The sequence below is a fragment of the Pseudophryne corroboree genome, chromosome 1 (assembly GCF_028390025.1).
Source record: "Pseudophryne corroboree isolate aPseCor3 chromosome 1, aPseCor3.hap2, whole genome shotgun sequence".
Classification (NCBI taxonomy): domain Eukaryota; kingdom Metazoa; phylum Chordata; class Amphibia; order Anura; family Myobatrachidae; genus Pseudophryne; species Pseudophryne corroboree.
In genome coordinates this window covers 927630865-927649987 of record NC_086444.1, presented here as the reverse complement: position 1 = coordinate 927649987, position 19123 = coordinate 927630865, and the positions used below count along the sequence as shown (strand labels likewise).

At 44.6% G+C, this 19123-nt stretch overlaps 1 long non-coding RNA gene across 1 annotated transcript in view; it reads left to right on the top strand.

The window, feature by feature from the left end:
- LOC134969510 (uncharacterized) overlaps window positions 1-19123 on the top strand; it is a 24759-nt gene extending 5636 nt beyond the window's left edge. Inside the window, exons 3-4 of the long non-coding RNA XR_010189499.1 lie at window positions 18860-18918; window positions 19028-19123. This is a non-coding gene — a long non-coding RNA (uncharacterized LOC134969510). The remainder of the gene's footprint in view (window positions 1-18859; window positions 18919-19027) is intronic.

Below are 19123 nucleotides of genomic sequence, written 5' to 3'. Positions count from 1 at the left end.
ATACCACCTACCCGTGGTTTTTTTTTTCTTTCTTCTTTATACATACATACTACTACATCTCTTTATCAACCAGTCTATATTAGCAGCAGACACAGTACAGTACGGTAGTTCACGGCTGTGGCTACCTCTGTGTCGGCACTCGGCAGTCCGTCCATAATTGTATACCACCTAACCGTGGTTTTTTTTTCTTTCTTCTTTATACATACATACTACGACATCTCTTTATCAACCAGTCTATATTAGCAGCAGACACAGTACAGTACGGTAGTTCACGGCTGTGGCTACCTCTGTGTCGGCACTCGGCAGTCCGTCCATAATTGTATACCACCTAACCGTGGTTTTTTTTTCTTTCTTCTTCATACATACATACTACGACATCTCTTTATCAACCAGTCTATATTAGCAGCAGACACAGTACAGTACGGTAGTTCACGGCTGTGGCTACCTCTGTGTCGGCACTCGGCAGTCCGTCCATAATTGTATACCACCTAACCGTGGTTTTTTTTTCTTTCTTCTTTATACATACATACTACGACATCTCTTTATCAACCAGTCTATATTAGCAGCAGACACAGTACAGTACGGTAGTTCACGGCTGTGGCTACCTCTGTGTCGGCACTCGGCAGTCCGTCCATAATTGTATACCACCTAACCGTGGTTTTTTTTTCTTTCTTCTTCATACATACATACTACGACATCTCTTTATCAACCAGTCTATATTAGCAGCAGACACAGTACAGTACGGTAGTTCACGGCTGTGGCTACCTCTGTGTCGGCACTCGGCAGTCCGTCCATAATTGTATACCACCTACCCGTGGTTTTTTTTTCTTTCTTCTTTATACATACATACTACTACATCTCTTTATCAACCAGTCTATATTAGCAGCAGACACAGTACAGTACGGTAGTTCACGGCTGTGGCTACCTCTGTGTCGGCACTCGGCAGTCCGTCCATAATTGTATACCACCTACCCGTGGTTTTTTTTTCTTTCTTCTTCATACATACATACTACGACATCTCTTTATCAACCAGTCTATATTAGCAGCAGACACAGTACAGTACGGTAGTTCACGGCTGTGGCTACCTCTGTGTCGGCACTCGGCAGTCCGTCCATAATTGTATACCACCTAACCGTGGTTTTTTTTTCTTTCTTCTTCATACATACATACTACGACATCTCTTTATCAACCAGTCTATATTAGCAGCAGACACAGTACGGTAGTTCACGGCTGTAGCTACCTCTGTGTCGGCACTCGGCAGTCCGTCCATAATTGTATACTAGTATCCATTGTTTACCTGAGGTGCCTTTTAGTTGTGCCTATTAAAATATGGAGAACAAAAATGTTGAGGTTCCAAAATTAGGGAAAGATCAAGATCCACTTCCACCTCGTGCTGAAGCTGCTGCCACTAGTCATGGCCGAGACGATGAAATGCCAGCAACGTCGTCTGCCAAGGCCGATGCCCAATGTCATAGTACAGAGCATGTCAAATCCAAAACACCAAATATCATTAAAAAAAGGACTCCAAAACCTAAAATAAAATTGTCGGAGGAGAAGCGTAAACTTGCCAATATGCCATTTACCACACGGAGTGGCAAGGAACGGCTGAGGCCCTGGCCTATGTTCATGGCTAGTGGTTCAGCTTCACATGAGGATGGAGGCACTCAGCCTCTCGCTAGAAAAATGAAAAGACTCAAGCTGGCAAAAGCAGTAGCACCGCAAAGAACTGTGCGTTCTTCGAAATCCCAAATCCACAAGGAGAGTCCAATTGTGTCGGTTGCGATGCCTGACCTTCCCAACACTGGACGTGAAGAGCATGCGCCTTCCACCATTTGCACGCCCCCTGCAAGTGCTGGAAGGAGCACCCGCAGTCCAGTTCCTGATAGTCAGATTGAAGATGTCAGTGTTGAAGTACACCAGGATGAGGAGGATATGGGTGTTGCTGGCGCTGGGGAGGAAATTGACCAGGAGGATTCTGATGGTGAGGTGGTTTGTTTAAGTCAGGCACCCGGGGAGACACCTGTTGTCCGTGGGAGGAATATGGCCGTTGACATGCCTGGTGAAAATACCAAAAAAATCAGCTCTTCGGTGTGGAAGTATTTCAACAGAAATGCGGACAACAGGTGTCAAGCCGTGTGTTCCCTTTGTCAAGCTGTAATAAGTAGGGGTAAGGACGTTAACCACCTCGGAACATCCTCCCTTATACGTCACCTGCAGCGCATTCATAATAAGTCAGTGACAAGTTCAAAAACTTTGGGTGACAGCGGAAGCAGTCCACTGACCAGTAAATCCCTTCCTCTTGTAACCAAGCTCACGCAAACCACCCCACCAACTCCCTCAGTGTCAATTTCCTCCTTCCCCAGGAATGCCAATAGTCCTGCAGGCAATGTCACTGGCAATTCTGACGAGTCCTCTCCTGCCTGGCATTCCTCCGATGCATCCTTGCGTGTAACGCCTACTGCTGCTGGCGCTGCTGTTGTTGCTGCTGGGAGTCGATGGTCATCCCAGAGGGGAAGTCGTAAGCCCACTTGTACTACTTCCAGTAAGCAATTGACTGTTCAACAGTCCTTTGCGAGGAAGATGAAATATCACAGCAGTCATCCTGCTGCAAAGCGGATAACTGAGGCCTTGACAACTATGTTGGTGTTAGACGTGCGTCCGGTATCCGCCGTTAGTTCACAGGGAACTAGACAATTTATTGAGGCAGTGTGCCCCCGTTACCAAATACCATCTAGGTTCCACTTCTCTAGGCAGGCGATACCGAGAATGTACACGGACGTCAGAAAAAGACTCACCAGTTTCCTAAAAAATGCAGTTGTACCCAATGTCCACTTAACCACGGACATGTGGACAAGTGGAGCAGGGCAGGGTCAGGACTATATGACTGTGACAGCCCACTGGGTAGATGTATGGACTCCCGCCGCAAGAACAGCAGCGGCGGCACCAGTAGCAGCATCTCGCAAACGCCAACTCTTTCCTAGGCAGGCTACGCTTTGCATCACCGGTTTCCAGAATACGCACACAGCTGAAAACCTCTTACGGCAACTGAGGAAGATCATCGCGGAATGGCTTACCCCAATTGGACTCTCCTGTGGATTTGTGGCATCGGACAACGCCAGCAATATTGTGTGTGCATTAAATATGGGCAAATTCCAGCACGTCCCATGTTTTGCACATACCTTGAATTTGGTGGTGCAGAATTATTTAAAAAACGACAGGGGCGTGCAAGAGATGCTGTCGGTGGCCAGAAAAATTGCGGGACACTTTCGGCGTACAGGCACCACGTACAGAAGACTGGAGCACCACCAAAAACTACTGAACCTGCCCTGCCATCATCTGAAGCAAGAAGTGGTAACGAGGTGGAATTCAACCCTCTATATGCTTCAGAGGTTGGAGGAGCAGCAAAAGGCCATTCAAGCCTATACAATTGAGCACGATATAGGAGGTGGAATGCACCTGTCTCAAGCGCAGTGGAGAATGATTTCAACGTTGTGCAAGGTTCTGATGCCCTTTGAACTTGCCACACGTGAAGTCAGTTCAGACACTGCCAGCCTGAGTCAGGTCATTCCCCTCATCAGGCTTTTGCAGAAGAAGCTGGAGACATTGAAAGAGGAGCTAACACGGAGCGATTCCGCTAGGCATGTGGGACTTGTGGATGGAGCCCTTAATTCGCTTAACAAGGATTCACGGGTGGTCAATCTGTTGAAATCAGAGCACTACATTTTGGCCACCGTGCTCGATACTAGATTTAAAGCCTACCTTGGATCTCTCTTTCCGGCAGACACAAGTCTGCTGGGGTTGAAAGACCTGCTGGTGAGAAAATTGTCAAGTCAAGCGGAACGCGACCTGTCAACATCTCCTCCTTCACATTCTCCCGCAACTGGGGGTGCGAGGAAAAGGCTCAGAATTCCGAGCCCACCCGCTGGCGGTGATGCAGGGCAGTCTGGAGCGACTGCAGATGCTGACATCTGGTCCGGACTGAAGGACCTGACAACGATTACGGACATGTCGTCTACTGTCACTGCATATGATTCTCTCACCATTGAAAGAATGGTGGAGGATTATATGAGTGACCGCATCCAAGTAGGCACGTCACACAGTCCATACTTATACTGGCAGGAAAAAGAGGCAATTTGGAGGCCATTGCACAAACTGGCTTTATTCTACCTAAGTTGCCCTCCCACAAGTGTGTACTCCGAAAGAGTGTTTAGTGCCGCCGCTCACCTTGTCAGCAATCGGCGTACGAGGTTACATCCAGAAAATGTGGAGAAGATGATGTTCATTAAAATGAATTATAATCAATTCCTCCGCGGAGACATTGACCAGCAGCAATTGCCTCCACAAAGTACACAGGGAGCTGAGATGGTGGATTCCAGTGGGGACGAATTGATAATCTGTGAGGAGGGGGATGTACACGGTGATATATCGGAGGGTGATGATGAGGTGGACATCTTGCCTCTGTAGAGCCAGTTTGTGCAAGGAGAGATTAATTGCTTCTTTTTTGGGGGGGGTCCAAACCAACCCGTCATATCAGTCACAGTCGTGTGGCAGACCCTGTCACTGAAATGATGGGTTGGTTAAAGTGTGCATGTCCTGTTTTGTTTATACAACATAAGGGTGGGTGGGAGGGCCCAAGGACAATTCCATCTTGCACCTCTTTTTTCTTTTATTTTTCTTTGCGTCATGTGCTGTTTGGGGAGGGTTTTTTGGAAGGGACATCCTGCGTGACACTGCAGTGCCACTCCTAAATGGGCCCGGTGTTTGTGTCGGCCACTAGGGTCGCTAATCTTACTCACACAGTCAGCTACCTCATTGCGCCTCTTTTTTTCTTTGCGTCATGTGCTGATTGGGGAGGGTTTTTTGGAAGGGACATCCTGCGTGACACTGCAGTGCCACTCCTAAATGGGCCCGGTGTTTGTGTCGGCCACTAGGGTCGCTAATCTTACTCACACAGTCAGCTACCTCATTGCGCCTCTTTTTTTCTTTGCGTCATGTGCTGATTGGGGAGGGTTTTTTGGAAGGGACATCCTGCGTGACACTGCAGTGCCACTCCTAAATGGGCCCGGTGTTTGTGTCGGCCACTAGGGTCGCTAATCTTACTCACACAGTCAGCTACCTCATTGCGCCTCTTTTTTTCTTTGCGTCATGTGCTGATTGGGGAGGGTTTTTTGGAATGGACATCCTGCGTGACACTGCAGTGCCACTCCTAAATGGGCCCGGTGTTTGTGTCGGCCACTAGGGTCGCTTATCTTACTCACACAGTCAGCTACCTCATTGCGCCTCTTTTTTTCTTTGCGTCATGTGCTGATTGGGGAGGGTTTTTTGGAAGGGACATCCTGCGTGACACTGCTGTGCCACTCCTAGATGGGCCAGGTGTTTGTGTCGGCCACTAGTGTCGCTTAGCTTAGTCATCCAGCGACCTTGGTGCAAATTTTAGGACTAAAAATAATATTGTGAGGTGTGAGGTATTCAGAATAGACTGAAAATGAGTGGAAATTATGGTTTTTGAGGTTAATAATAATATGGGATCAAAATGACCCCCAAATTCTATGATTTAAGCTGTTTTTTAGTGTTTTTTTAAAAAAACACCCGAATCCAAAACACACCCGAATCCGACAAAAAAAATTCGGTGAGGTTTTGCCAAAACGCGGTCGAACCCAAAACACGGCCGCGGAACCGAACCCAAAACCAAAACACAAAACCCGAAAAATTTCAGGCGCTCATCTCTAATTAAAACTCCAAAATGTCAGTACTGTATGGGTGGTAGTACAGTGTGTTAATTTCTGTGTAAGTCCAGTGAGTGCCGCCTCCAATGCAATATATATATATATATATATAATGTTTGGTAACTGGTGGTGTGCTAAACCAACTGTAATAATATTATTGTTTGGTGATGCAGTGTCTGGAGAGCTATTTTTCTTTTTTTTTGAATAGAGTATGTTTATTCAACAAATTATTATCATTACAGACATTTCAGTGTACACTGGAATACAAAGTTGGCGTTATCCATTATTCTGAACAAATTATCACCCCAATCACTAGGAGTAAGAGGAAACATTTCTGAATTGTACAATCCCAGCGTCTGCCAAACCCGCAATACACATTATTTCTGATGTCTGTAAACAGATTATCATAAACATGCATAATATTTTAAATTTTCTCCATGATTCCCAACTAGTAGGCTTTAGTATAGCCTACAAAAAAAAACACCTGAGAAAAACAAAAACAAAGTGAAAAACTAAAAACTAAACAAACCTACACAAAGAAAAACTAAAAGCATAATAATCCTAAATCGACACAGCTATGGAAGATGAGGTGCTTCAGCATTGCGCATTAGCCCGGCTCGGCATCGCAAGACCCGGAGAGTGCACCGCCATTAGAGCTCAATGTAACCCAATCTTAAGAGCAGGGGAGGAATATGCAGAGTCAATCCAAGGGGACCATATTTTCTCATATTTAGAAGTGGCATTATGTTTCATATATACATAGCGGTCTTTCAAAAGGGTATCGTTCACCAGGGCCTTAAAAGCAGATAACAAAGGGGAATGTGAGGCCATCCACATCCTTGCAATACACACCTTGGCCAGGGTGCAAATACTGCGAGCATAGAGTCCCTCCCACCTAGGCCCAGGTTCATAACCTCCCACTCCCAAAATACAGAATCGCAGGGTCAGCATGCCTCCTGGTGTCCCCGTGTGTTCCAGAATCGACCCAACCCCAGCCCAGAACGCCTGCAGGGATGTACACTCCCACACAAGGTGCCAGAAGGATCCCCCAGCAGCCCCGCATTTAGGGCAGGCAGCTACATTGCCAACCCCAAACCTGGCCAACCTATCCGGCGTCATATATGATCTGTGCAAAATAAAGAGTTGTATTTGTTGAAACCTTAGTGATTTAGTGACCATACATGGGTACCCCAGTGCTTCCTCCTAGTCCTCCTCGTCCATGGGGCCCAGATCACTCTCCCAGCACTCACGAAGGCTTGAGAGAGAGTCTGCATGAAATGTTTTAAGAAGGTACGAGTAAGTGAAGGATATCACCTTAACTCGTCCCAGTGTCTTTAAAAAAGTCTTTATGGGGAAGAAGAGGAACACCGGGTGAGAATCCCCGAACTGTGACTGAAAGGCATGACGGAGTTGAAGAAATCTATAAAAATAAGAGCCTGGTAGACCAAACACTTCCTTTAGTTGCTGAAACGATTTCAAGATGCCATCGCTGTACAGCTGGGATATGGAAACTATGGAGTACGGTGCCCACACTACCCCACCCTCCAGGAACCCCAGCTCAGGAAACGAAGCTGAGTGCCAGAGGGGAGTATCCGGGTCGATACCATCATACGCGAGCATACCCTTCAATGCGAGCCAGATCTTCATTGCCTGAAAAATGATGGGGGGAGAAAACCGGGAAGCACTCCCTCCCAGCAAAACCTACGCTGAAGAAAGACCGGGATAGTAGTACCTGAGGAATGGCCAATATAAAGTACCAGCTTCTCCATCCCGGATCCAAGTGCTAATATGTGACAACTGTGCCGCATAATAATATAATTGAAAGTTGGGCAGGGCCAAGCCACCATCAGTTTTTTGTCGAGTGAGGGTATTAAGCTTTATTCTAGGCCTTTTGTTGGCCCATACCAAGGATGATAATATACTATTCAATTTCCTAAAGAAGGCTGGGAAGATGTACACAGGGGATTGCAAAATAATATACAATAGTTTGGGCAAAATTATAATTTTAATGAGGCTAACCCTACCCGTCACTGTCAGCGGGAGTTTACACCAAGCTCTCGACTTAAACACAATCAGTTGCACGAGTGGGTCAAGGTTCAAAGGTATAAAATCCGCTGGGTCACTAGTAACTTGGATACCAAGAAATTTAAACTGGCCTGTACAGCATAGAGGCAGGGATAGCTTTGGGACTTGGGGAGGAGAACCAATAATGGGCATAATAAATGATTTGGACCAGTTGATACGGAGACCAGTGAAGCCGCCAAATTTCTCAATGACCTGCAGTACAATAGGCATGTCTGTAGCGTAATCATGTAGGAATAACAGCAGGTCGTCTGCATAAAGAACTATTTTGTCTATGCAGGGGCCTGTAGCGATTCCCCCAATGTCCCGGTGCGTCCTGATCAGGCAAGCCAAAGGCTCAATGGCTATAGCAAATAGGGCAGGGGAGAGGGGGCATCCCTGTCTGGTACCCCGAGACAAAGTAAAAGAGGAGGAAATGTATCCGTTAACCAAGATCCTGGCGTATGGACTTTGATAGAGCAATCTGATCCATTGTATATAATTAGGACCGAAGCCCATACATTTCATGACTCCCCACAGATAGGACCATTCAACGCTGTTGAATGCCTTAGCCGCATCCAATGAAACCATGACCGAGTCCGAGGGGAAGTCATGAGGAGCTTGCAGAATAGTGTACAGTTTGCGCAGGTTGATGGATGTGGATTTTCCTGGCATAAAGCCAGATTGGTCCTGATGTATTATGGATGTAATAACCGAGTTGAGCTGGACTGCCAAAATTTTTGCCAGGATCTTGGCATTGGTAGGAATGAGAGAAATCGGCCTATAGGACTCTAAGAGTCTGGGGTCCTTACCGGGCTTCGGTAACACTATAATAACAGCCTCGGACATTGAGGGAGGAAGTTGATTAGTGGTAAATATATCCGTATACATATCATACAACTTAGGGCCAAAGAACTGTATGTACTGTTTGTACAGCTCAGTGGGAATACCGTCGCTTCCCGGAGACTTGCCATTGGGAGACAAACCCACTGCCGCAGTTACCTCCTCTAACGTCAAAGGCGTGTCTAACATGTCTCAAGCCTCGGGGGAAAGTTTGGAGAGGGGTATATTATTCAAATACAAGTCCAAGTCTTCCATGGAGCACATCAGCTGAGATTCATACACTCCTTTAAAATATGAGAGAAACATCTGCACTATGTCTGGAGTACTGTCCACGATGGAGCCGTCAGGACCAGACATCTGCACTACCATAGTCCCAGGTCGGTCGTAATGCACTAAGTGGGGTGGCAAGCTACCCGGTCTGTCGCCTGCATATATATGTTAGTGGCCCTAAACAAAAGGGAGTGGGCATTTTTATCCAAGAGGTGAGCCATCCAGGCCTCCTGAGTCATCAACCATCGTGCCTTTAGCGCAGAGGTGCCCTCTGTAAAATAGCGGGTCTCTAGGTCCCTATACTCAGATTCAAGTTGTCTCTCTGTCTCCCTACATGACATTTTGTGGGCAGCAATTTTACCAATCAGCATACCATGTAAATAGGCTTTGAATGAATCCCAGACAACAGGTGCCGGGGCCGAGCCCACATTATCCGCAAAAAAACCTTCCCACTTGGTCGTCAAATCTGAACAGTCACCCAAGTGGGCCAACCAGGACGGATGTAACTTCCAATATGACTGTCCCCTCTTGCACTCCACGTCTTAAGATAACATCAGGGGTGAATGGTAAGATACCCCCCATGCCTCATAATGCACATCCAAGATTCTAGGTAAAAGCTCTGGCGAGACCAGGGCCAGGTCAATTCTGGGGAATGAGCCATGCATGCTGGAAAAACATGAGAACTGCCTAAGCTTAGGATACCGAACCCTCCAGGCGTCCACCCACTGCATGTTATCCAGAAAATCCGCAAATTTAGATTTAGATAGGCCACCCCCCGCCCCGGGAGCCTGAGGAGACTTCCATCTATCCAGGGAAACGTCTAACACATTATTAAAGTCCCCCAAACAAATAACAGGGGTATGAGGAGAAGAGGCAATAAATGAGGCAGCTTTTTGCAAAACATCATACGAGAATGGTGGAGGAACATATACAGACAGAAGGTAAAAAAAGGGAGTTCAATTTGCATTCCAGAAACACAAACCTGCCATAAGGGTCAGTAGTTACCGTGATTAATTCAAACTGGACAGTTCTTTTTATCATGACCGACACCATTCGAGAAAAGGAGGAGTGAGAGGAATGATATGCCCATCCCACCCAAGGTATGCAGAGTGACAACAGTCTATTTCCCTCTAGGTGAGTTTCACTAAGGCAAACAATGTCCGGGCCATATTTCCTAATCATTTTAAGTACCAGGGAATGCTTTACTCTATTGTTAATGCCCCGGACATTCCACGCCAAAAGTTTTAAGGCAGACATGTCGTCCTTATTGCCATCTGAGACACATCACACATAGACCCCGCAGGGCGGAGAGGAAGCCGCATTATCAAATGTATCCGGGCACCCACCCGCTCATATAAAGCTTTACCCCGTAACCCATGCCGTCCGCAGACCCCAGGCCGCGAGCCAATCCCACCAGAATAACACAACATCACCACAATATTTGATATGCAAATATATAGAAATCAATAAACTAAAGAAATAAAAATCCTAGAGAAAAACAAACAGCAACTCCACAACATCCCCCCTCCCCGTATACCTCCCCGAACTGTGGTATACACATATCCCTAACAAAACTCTAACCTTGGAGATCCAAAAGCCTACGGCAAATCTATGTGTAGCATAAAGACCTAGAATCTCAATGCAAAAAAAAACCCTATGCGTATATAACGCTTCTCAGCAAAGTCCAGACCCATCAGAGCAAGAGGGCGCTCCCCAGACATAAACTTGCATACTTTAGGCCCACGTAAGGAAAAACCTGAGTGTCAGTCCGGAGCCAGCTGATGGACACCCGGAGCATATCTGTCCAGCCAGGCCGCCGCTTCCCTCGGAGAGCTGAAGAATTTGGTTTTCCCGTCTGCCACCACACGCAGCCTGCAGGGAAACAGCATTGAATAGGGGAGATTCAGGTCACGTAGACGCCGCTTGATGGGCAGGAATTGGGACCAATCTTTTTGGACATTCGCAGCAAAGTCTGGAAATGCTGACACTCGGACACAATTCCAAAGCAGGGGGCCCATTGCACGGCCCAGGCGCAAGACAGAGTCCCGGTCTTTATAATGTAAACATTTGGCAATAAATGTTCGTGGTGGGGCACCTGGGGGCAAAGGCCTGAAAGGTACCCTGTGAGCTTGCTCCACCGCAAACTGGGATGTAAAGGAGTCTGCACCATATGCCTCTTTGAGCCAGGACTCCAGAAAGTCCTCAGGATGTGCCCCCTCTTCCTTTTCAGGCAGGCCCACAAATCTCACATTGTTTCTGCGGAGGCATCCCTCCATATCCAGGAGTTTAGTTTGCATCGTCGTAACTTGCTTAGAGACTGCGGACACAGACCGCTGCAGAGGGCCGCTGAGGTCTTCCATATTAGAGACCCACATCTCGGTTTCGCCCACTCTCTCTCTGACGCACTGGACATCCTGATGCAGCAATGAAAGATCGCACTGAACCTTCTCCATTTTGTCCGACAAGCTTGTTCGCTAGCCGCAATGGCCTCCAGAACCTGTTGAATGGTAGGAGAAGATGGCTGCATGTCCGCCCCCGATGCGGCCCTGGCCAGGGGAACAGGTTGGGTAGAAGGGGATGATTTAGGAGAGGACTGCGCCGGCTGGGTGGTAGGTTGGGGGGCAAACTTCTCCAATTTAGCCATGCTTTGGCCGCCCCTCACCATAATATCAGGGCTCAAGCGGCACGCAACGTCTGGATTTTCAGTGCCAGGGAGTTCGACAGTGAGTAGAATATGCAGTATCAACAGCTCACCAGGACCCAAGACATCCAGCAATTAGACGGGGGAAGGGGACCAGAGGGACCCCAGGATATGTATTGTAATAGTGTAATAAGGACTAGAGCTGTGAAAGGCAGGGCAATATGTCCAGGGTCACTACATTTAGCCCTACAGCCCCCTCAGAGACAGTGCAGTGCAGTGGGGATTTGTGGAGAGAGCTGTCTCCAAGATGGCCACCGGGCCCACAGCCTCACCCCTCCTCCCTCAGAGACTCTAAGCCCAGGCACCAGGGGATCAGAAGCAACCAGGTACAAGCTCCAGGGGATGCAAGGGGGCGCCACTCACCCCAGGCTGTTGTCAGCGGCAATCTTCAACGCGGGTTCGCGCCTGCGTGCGCCCGCGACAGCACAGCGGTGCTCCGCAAATCAAGGCCGGGGATGTACTGGTGCCCTGGGCCAGGGTTGTGAGCGGCGGCCGTCGCGGGCTGGAGACACACACGGAAGCCGTCCGGTGACACCCGCCCTCCCCCAGGGAGACCGAAGGTGGCAGCAGCCGCAAGTCAGCTTCTGGATGGGCCCAAGGAGATAGTCAGGATTAATGTCCCGGGCAGCTCCTGCATCCCGCTCCCTACCCTCTTGCTGCTGTGGACACACCCCTTGGAGTGCTATTTTTCAACTATCTAGAAACATAAGTGTTCCTATGTATTAGTGCAAATTATTGTTCTATTGCCATAAGATTTCAACATTTAAGATTATTTTATATAAAAAATGTGTTTTAATAAATTATATATACTTTGAAGAATTTTTTTATGTGGTTGTATTCAATGTACAATTGGTTATATCAAATAGACCAATCTCTGTACTTTAGACACATGCTTTGATGTCTCAGAAAGGTGTTAATATACACAAATCTATACAATAAGCACCACTAAAGATAAAATTGTACATATATATATATATATATATATACAAAACAAGATCTGAGGGCGCTAAATATAGGAAATATTAATGAACACCATTAATCATTATCTAAACAAACAGATAATTTAAAAATTTATTAACAAACTCAGAACAGATTGATTCATTTTGAAAATGCTCAATTACATGGTGAATTCAACACCTTAACAGCTATTATGGATGTAATTCCTTGTTGCTGTGATTTCGACAGTATAACAGAATGTCAATCCGAAGGGTCCTTCGGATTCACATTCTGTTATACTGTCGAAGTCACAGCAACAAGGAATTACATCCATAATAGCTGTTAAGGTGTTGAATTCACCATGTCATTGAGCATTTTCAAAATGAATCAATCTGTTCTGAGTTTGTTAATACATTTTTAAATTATCTGTTTGTCTAGATAATGATTAATGGTGTTCATTAATATTTCCTATATTTAGCGCCCTCAGATCTTGTTTTGTACTTGTCATTCATTTGGACTTTAGCTAACAGAAAGTCCTTCTAGAGGTGCTACTTGTGTCACTCTTTAGCGCGATTTGGGAATCTTGTCTGTATATATATATATATATATATATATATATACATACACTCACACTAGATAGATAGATAGATAGATAGATAGATAGATAGATAGATAGATAGAGATTTATTTATTTTTATAGTCCACAGCAATAGCTTAAGGAGAGGTGCTAGGCTGATCAAGGTTGTAATGTAAGAGTTGTTTAAAAGGGTTATGCAATATTATGAAAAGACTTATCCAGTACTTAAACAGGATGTAAACATACAGAAACATCCAAACAGCTTTGCAGCAAAGGAACAGTTTTTCAACATGCCTTTCAACCTCATGCAAACTCATCTGTCCATTTAAACGTATGTACAGTACATATCTACATATCTTTCTCTCTCACGTCCTCAATCATTCTAAGAACATGTAAGAAAATCAGTTTTTATATCATGATTTGCTTGTGACTGTAACTACCTGGGTTACAATTTTGTTGAGCTATGCACAGTCAATGAAAGCATGCTGACCTGGTGTTTACATACTCATATACCGTGTAATTTTCATCTATAACAAACTAAACTTTTACCTTACTGGTAGCCTTTACTAATTTGCCAAGTATTCCTTTAGCTGCAATCTAGGGTTAGCTTTGCTGATCAATTTTCCCTCACATATGTAAATTGTTCATTATATTAAGTGTTTGTAAATGATCAGCTGAACACCAGTAAACAGGTGTTTGAATGTTTACATTTAAATATTGCAACTTTTTTACACTGCAAGCTTAAAGAACTGTACTTTTATCTCAAAAGAACCATGGGGGTCATTCTGAGTTGTTCGCTAGCAGATTTCGGTCGCAGCACAGCGATCAGGCAAAAAAAGACACTTCTGTGCATGCGTATACGGCACAATGCGCACGCGTGTCGTACAATTACACCAAACGATGTAGTTTCATACAAGGTCTAGTGAAGCTTTTCAGTTGCACTGACGGCTGCAGAGTGATTGACAGAAAGTGGGCGTTTCTGGGTGTCAACTGACCGTTTTCAGGGAGTGAGTGGAAAAATGCAGGCGTGCCAGATAAAAATGCAGGTGTGGCAGGGGAAACATAGGTGTGGCTGCCCGAACGCAGGGCGTGTTCATGACGTCAAAACAGGAACTGAATAGTCTGAAGCGATCGCAAGTGCTGAGTAGGTCTGGAGCTACTCTGAAACTGCACAAAATTATTTTCTTTTTTCATTCACACTTCTGCTAAGCTAAAATACACTCCCAGAGGGCGGTGCCTTAGCGTTTGCACACCTGCTAAAAGCAGCTAGCAAGCAAACAACTCGGAATTACCACCCATGTACCACAAATTAATTTTCTTCATTATACTCCATAGTTTTTCTCTAAAACAATAACATCCTTCATTCTCCCTGCCACTCACCCCTCTGTACACATTGCTGCCTCAATTGTTCACTCCCATCTTATTAACACTCATGAGATTTTTTTACTTATCTCTCTACTTTGACAATAACATCCACAACCTGTCACTATAAAAAGCATTCACAAACCTCCAACAGTATTTATCTCTCTCACCTGCTTCTTTTAGCTGATGACATTTCACCAAATCCAGGACCCAATCACTTGCCCCACTCATATTCACCTGATTTGCAGCAATATAAAAATCCAGCTAACCTCATAAACATCACATGTCTCCCTGCACCATCCAAATCACTGAAATGTGCCTTATGGAATGCACGCTCTATTTGTAACAAATTAACATCCATACATGATTTCTTCATATTTAACAAATCAATCTGCTTGCTATAACAAAAACATGGCTCACACAATCAGACATGGCCTTCCCTGTAGCACTGTCACATGGTGGGCTCCACTTCATGCACACCTCCAAGCCTGGTTACAGTAAAGGAGGGGGGTTGTATTATTACTTTTGAAATCTTTCGCATACACAGTTCTACCACAGGTACCATCACTCACATTTACATAATTTGAAGTACATTCCAATGGGATTGACACTTTTTTCTCTCTGTGTGTTGCAGCTATCACCCACCTGGGCAAACCAAACAATTTCTGGAAAAATTGGCTTGGTCTTAGGTCCCCTGCTTTTCTCAATCTGTACCTCATCTCTTGGTAAACTAATCAGCTCTTTTGGATTTCAGTATAATATGTATGTAGATGATATTGAAATCTATCTCTCCTCCCAAGATCTTGCACCATCTGTATTGATCCGTGTCACTGAATGCCTTTCTGCTCTTTCATCTTGTATGCCATCTCACAACCTCAAACTTAATATTTCCAAAACAGAGTTAATTATATTTCCACCACCCAATAGTAGTTACCAACCTAATATATCTATCACTGTTGGGAACTCAGCAATCAATCCTACCCCACAAGCTCGCTGCCTAGGTGTCATACATGACTCAGAACTGTCCTTTGCTCCCCACATTCAATCTGTTTTAAAATCATATTACATGCTTCTAAAAAACATATCCAAAATACGACTAATACTTACACAAGACACTGCAAAACTCTAATCCATGCTCGTATTATCTCCTGCATTGATTATTTCAATAGTCTTTTTACTGATCTTACTGAAAAGAGACTCTCACCATGATCCATTGTGAATTCAGCTGCGAGGCTAATCTTCCTTGCTAGACATTCATCGGCTGCAGATCCACTCTGTAAGTCCCTTCATTGGTTACCTGTATTCTACCGTATTCAATATAAAATACTTTTACTCACACGCAATGCCATTAACCAAACTGCACCAATGTAAATCTCTTCTCTTTTCTCAAAATATCTCCCAACTCAACCTCTCCTCAGATCTACATCTCTCATCCACACTCATTACTTGCTCCCATGCATGATTGCAGGACTTTCTTAGGGCTGCACCCACTCTGTGGAATGCCCTACCATGAACAATAAGAGTCTCCCCTAGTCTCCAAACCTTCAAGCGTTCCCTGAAAACTCACCTCTTCAGGCTAGCTTATCACATTCAAGAACCGCTCACTCAACCTTCATAAGCTTTCCTATCCGGTTATATCCCTACTGTATGGTTCGTAAAAATCCTCCACATATTTTATTTTTCTTCACTTTCCCTTCCTTCCGACCATGGTTCATCATTGCTGTTTTGTGATACCATGCAGTCCACTTAGAACCTTTGCAATCCGGTGGACAATTATGCAAAAGTTAGTGCCTATGCTCTATATAAATTCCTATTTCCCTATAGATTGTAAGATTGGGGGTAATTCCGAGTTGATCGCAGCATCAAATTTGTTAGTAGTTGGGCAAAACCATTTGCACTGCAGGTGTGGCAGATATAACATTTGCAGAGAGAGTTAGATTTGGGTGGGGTGTGTTCAAACTGAAATCTAAATTGCAGTGTAAAAATAAAGCAGCCAGTATTTACCCTGCACAGAAACAAAATAACCCACCCAAATCTAACTCTCTCTGCAAATGTTATATCTGCTCCCCCACTGCAGTGCACATGGTTTTACCAACTGCTAACAAATTTGATGCTGCGATCAACTCGGAATTACCCCCACTGTGAGCAGGGCCTTCTTACCTCTATGACTGTTTGTTATTACCCAGTTTTGTTTTATCATTTTGTCCAATTTTAAAGTGCAATGGAATTTGCTGTACTATATAAGAAACTGACAGGCGCCTGTTAGAACATCATCATTAGCACCTAATTAACTCATCCCTAACACTCTTAAGGTGATCAGTGACCTTCATTAGGACGTACAAAGAGAGAAATCGCAGGTTTTATGGACTATTTCAGAAGAAAATCCGAAGCAAAAAAGAGAAAACATGCAAGTTTGGGCGCAGTGTGCCTGAGATGCCACCCTGGACAAACCTACATATTTCCGCAAAATATCCACAACCTTTGTAATTTTCTTTCAGAAAATGAGCAAATAAACAATTAATAGATGAAAATAAAAGGAAAAAGGAGAGGCCAGGAGGGTCACTACTGCACTCCATGCAGCCGGTGGGAAAACTGACTAGGGGGGGTTTTGAACAGCACCTAGAGATAGAAAGGTACTAGGAGGGAAAGGCCCCTGTGCCCCCTTGGGGTGGAGAGGGGAGCAAGACAACTTTTGCGGTGCCTGTCAGGCCAGCTGCGCCTGACTGAGGGCTAACCATTAGGGTTTTGTTAACCAAATGTGATTTCCCTCAAAGCTGTCACTAGCTACCAAAGAGTATGGCCACCTTACTCAAAAGACTAAAGGCCTAATTCAGCACGGATCGTAGATGTGCAAAAATTGCACATCTACAATCCACTACACTGACAAGTGTGGGGACGCCCAGCAAAGGGCAAGTCTGCCCCGCAAGCCAGGTCCTGCCCCCCACCCACTCCTGGCAGTGATGCTTTTGCATGTTTAGCGTAGCCCTCTGGCTACCCAGCATAGCTGCGAAGGCAGGCAGCTACCTTCCATGATTTGAGTCACAGCAGCTGCGTGTGACATCACGCAGCCACCACGACCCACTCTGCAAACAGTACAGATATGCCTGCATTGTCTCGACCACGCCCTACCAATGCCGCCTCAACGTTGTCCCTTAAATGCTGCCGCGATACCCCCTCCCGTCCTGCGAATTCTTTTGCCTCTCAATCAGGCAGAGGCATTCGCAGATGTGAGATGCCATTGCATCTCGCAGTGTGCGTATGCGCAGTGTGGCTTCTGCATGTGCGCACACTTCAAAAGGCCACAGCATGCAAACGCAATCACACATGCTGAATTAGGCCCTAAGATAGCTAGAGCTATTGTATACCTTGAGTTGAGCTGCTCATGAAGCCATATATTTCATTAATTATCCAGCAGTATGATTTTCTTGTATGTGCCTTTTCAGTATATTCTTGGGGCACACATATGTCTAGAAAAAAATTAGCACCATTGTGCGTAACCTCTGCTGTATTTGCTCTTTAAGGCACAACATTTTATTGTCGAGTATCAACACTGTAGATCATAGTTCACTAGACACCTGTAAACTAGGGTGTAAACATTCCTGTTAAAGATGTTTTTGATATATGGAGAAGAAAAGGAGAAGGAAAACATTGATTCTGTCAAACGGTCTTCAAGGTTCTGCTAGCCATAGATTTTTTGCAGAACTGAGAGTTATTATGATCAGTGTTGGAGAAGAGAAACAAAGTAAGTATTCAAAAAAGCTATAGAGCTATATGCAAGGATATCTTAGGCACAGTGGTTTGCAGATTTGAATTTTAAATCACATTTGTGAATTTTGTCAAGCAAGAGTGACTTCAGTATAATTCATCCAACACAGGTGTTCTCCTGTTTATAACTGACGCTGTCATCTCACAGTGGTGATTGAAGTCATATCAGGAAAAATCCACAGCCTCTGGCAGAATTTGTATTTGTTGTGTTACTGAGATAAGCAGTTCAAAAATAAAATAATAAAACCTGTTGCTAATCCCATAGATAGTCCTTTCCTGAAGTAAATTCCCTCCACTTTTATGGAAAAATATAAATTAATTAAATAATTGGGAATAGAAAATTCTGCAATATTTAGTTTAATTATTTTGTTTAGTTTGTAAAATGTTGTTATTGCATGTACAGTATATGATGTTTGCTTTCCAATACCACATATTTAAACAGATGCAATGAAATGTGAAATTTGCTTTGGATGCTCTTGAAAAGGCCATATGATTGTAAATATGTAGCTTAACAATTGAAGAAAACAAGACAATCAGGCAGTAGTAGGACTGACATTTATCACAGCTGTATTCTCTATGGTAATCTTACTAATTAACTATTTTTAATTGCACTTTCAGAAACCTGGAAAAAGTTCAGCTAATACGCCAAATTCGTTTCATTTAGCTCCTACGTTAAGGTGGATATGCTTTCATATCATTTGAGATCACATACAGAGTTTTTGCTTAGCAAACTTAAAACATAGGTTGTCACACCAGTCTCCTTTTATTCTTTGTCTTTTCAAACAGCATGCAGGTCCTTCGAAAATGGGTACTACTGAGCAAACACATGTTATGCATAATCACTGAATGTCAGAATGTCAAGTCAGCTCACAATAAAACAGT